The sequence below is a fragment of the Leptodactylus fuscus genome, chromosome 4 (genome assembly GCF_031893055.1).
Source record: "Leptodactylus fuscus isolate aLepFus1 chromosome 4, aLepFus1.hap2, whole genome shotgun sequence".
Classification (NCBI taxonomy): Eukaryota; Metazoa; Chordata; class Amphibia; order Anura; family Leptodactylidae; genus Leptodactylus; species Leptodactylus fuscus.
Window position 1 is genome coordinate 40,841,844 of NC_134268.1, and position 2,500 is coordinate 40,844,343.

Sequence of the window (2,500 nt, forward strand, 5' to 3'; positions counted from 1 at the left end):
CCGTTGTCCAGGAGTCGGCTAAGGAAGAAGGTGAGATGGTTGCCCGTGCCAGGAAGCGAAGCTACTTTTCAGTCGGCTTCTCTTTTCCTAGGGCGCGTTGCCTGCAAAGATGTTCAGCCTGTGTTGCCCTGTAAATTGGTCTGCAGGTTACTAGCTATGGCCTCCAGCCGGGCGAGAGGCCCAGATGCTATGGAAATGAAGCCTGCTATTATTAAAAGTAAAAAGCCACAACGCTGGTGGCCACCACGCCCGCTGCGGCTGCAGCTGCAGCTGCTAAGAGTGATAGCGGTACGAATGAGAATACTAGGATTTTGCAAGGACTAAAGAGTGCAAGAGAGAAAGCGAATGTAAAAGAAGCAAGTGTGCAGTGTAAAAAGTGAATGTAAAAATGGCATAGAGGAGAGTGACCCCCTGCTGGTGGAAGTGAGGAAAAGCAAAAGCCTACAGCACCTGGTATTCCCAGGCGGTCTCCCATCCAAGTACTAAGCAGGCCCGACCCTGCTTAGCTTCCGAGATCAGACGAGATATGGCGTGTTCAGGGTGGTGTGGCCGTAGGCAGAGACAGGTCTCTCACTTACTCCTCTTCTACTTTGCAGCCTGGCTGCCGGCAGCTCTTTGCACTACTCCATGCTAGGCCTTTTTCTTCACTTTTTGCCTTCTCTTAAGGGAACTTCATATTCCAGCAGGAGCAGTGCAAGGGCTGGGGGCGGCCCTTATACCCACAGGTGTGGTTCAGCAACCAGTCATAGGGCGCAGCCGTACTCTTTCAAAAGGGCTGGGCGCAGGGTCTGCGCAGGGCTAAGAAACCATCCCGGGGTGAAAGAAAGAGCAAGCTGGGCCGGAGCCCGTTGTCCAGGAGTCGGCTAAGGAAGAAAGTGAGATGGTTGCCCGTGCCTGGAAGCGAAGCTGCTTTTCAGTCGGCTTCTCTTTTCCTAGGGCGCGTTACCTGCAAAGATGTTCAGCCTGTGTTGCCCTGTAAATTGGTCTGCAGGTTACTAGCTATGGCCTCCTGCCCGGTTGGAGGCCCAGATGCTATGGAAATGAAGCCTGCTATTATTAAAAGTAAAAAGCCACAACGCTGGTGGCCACCATGCAGGCTGCGGCTGCAGCTGCTAAGAGTGATAGCGGTACGAATGAGAATACTAGGATTTTGCAAGGACTAAAGAGTGCAAGAGAGAAAGCGAATGTAAAAGAAGCAAGTGTGCAGTGTAAAAAGTGAATGTAAAAATGGCATAGAGGAGAGTGACCCCCTGCTGGTGGAAGTGAGGAAAAGCAAAAGCCTACAGCACCTGGTATTCCCAGGCGGTCTCCCATCCAAGTACTAACCAGGCCCAACCCTGCTTAGCTTCCAAGATCAGCCGAGATCGGGCGTGTTCAGGGTAGTGTGGCCGTAGGCAGAGACAGGCGTCTCACTTACTCCTCTTCTACTTTGCAGCCTGGCTGCCGGCAGCTCTTTGCACTACTCCAAGCTAGGCCTTTTACTTCACTTTTTGCCTTCTCTTAAGGGAACTTCATATTCCAGCAGGAGCAGTGCAAGGGCTGGGGGCGGCCCTTATACCCACAGGTGTGGTTCAGCAACCAGTCACAAGCCGCAGCCGCCCTCTTTCAAAAGGGCTGGGCGCAGGGTCTGCGCAGGGCTAAGAAACCATCCCGGGGGTGAAAGAAAGAGCAAGCTGGGCCGGAGCCCGTTGTCCAGGAGTCGGCTAAGGAAGAAGGTGAGATGATTGCCCGTGCCTGGAAGCGAAGCTGCTTTTCAGTCGGCTTCTCTTTTCCTAGGGCGCGTTGCCTGCAAAGATGTTCAGCCTGTGTTGCCCTGTAAATTGGTCTGCAGGTTACTAGCTATGGATTCCAGCCCGGCGGGAGGCCCAGATGCTATGGAAATGAAGCCTGCTATTAATAAAAGTAAAAAGCCACAACGCTGGTGGCCACCACGCCCGCTGCAGCTGCAGCTGCTAAGAGTGATAGCAATACGAATGAGAATACTAGGATTTTGCAAGGACTAAAGAGTGCAAGAGAGAAAGCGAATGTAAAAGAAGCAAGTGTGCAGTGTAAAAAGTGAATGTAAAAATGGTATAGAGGAGAGTGACCCCTGCTGGTGGAAGTGAGGAAAAGCGAAAGCCTACAGCACCTGGTATTCCCAGGCGGTCTCCCATCAAAGTACTAACCAGGCCCGAACCTGCTTAACTTACGAGATCAGACGAGATCGGGCGTGTTCAGGGTGGTGTGGCCGTAGGCAGAGACAGGCCTCTCACTTACTCCTCTTCTACTTTGCAGCCTGGCTGCCGGCAGCTCTTTGCACTACTCAACGCTAGGCCTTTTTCTTCACTTTTTGCCTTTTCTTAAGGGAACTTCATATTCCAGCAGGAGCAGTGCAAGGGCTGGGGGCGGCCCTTATACCCACAGGTGTGGTTCAGCAACCAGTCACAGGCCGCAGCCGCCCTCTTTCAAAAGGGCTGGGCGCAGGGTCTACGCAGGGCTAAGAAACCACCCCGGGGGTGAA

The 2,500-nt window shown here is 53.0% G+C and overlaps 3 non-coding genes across 3 annotated transcripts; all 3 read right to left on the reverse strand.

Annotated features, from left to right (window-relative positions):
- Positions 1-438: 438 nt before the first annotated feature.
- LOC142202165 (5S ribosomal RNA) lies at positions 439-557 on the reverse strand. Its single transcript, XR_012716038.1, has one exon. It is a non-coding gene; the product is annotated as a 5S ribosomal RNA (ribosomal RNA).
- A 720-nt stretch (positions 558-1,277) lies between these two features.
- Positions 1,278-1,396, reverse strand: LOC142202075 (5S ribosomal RNA). Its single transcript, XR_012715953.1, has one exon. It is a non-coding gene; the product is annotated as a 5S ribosomal RNA (ribosomal RNA).
- Positions 1,397-2,116: 720 nt separating this feature from the next.
- LOC142202061 (5S ribosomal RNA) lies at positions 2,117-2,235 on the reverse strand. Its single transcript, XR_012715939.1, has one exon. It is a non-coding gene; the product is annotated as a 5S ribosomal RNA (ribosomal RNA).
- Between the last annotated feature and the right edge of the window lie 265 nt (positions 2,236-2,500).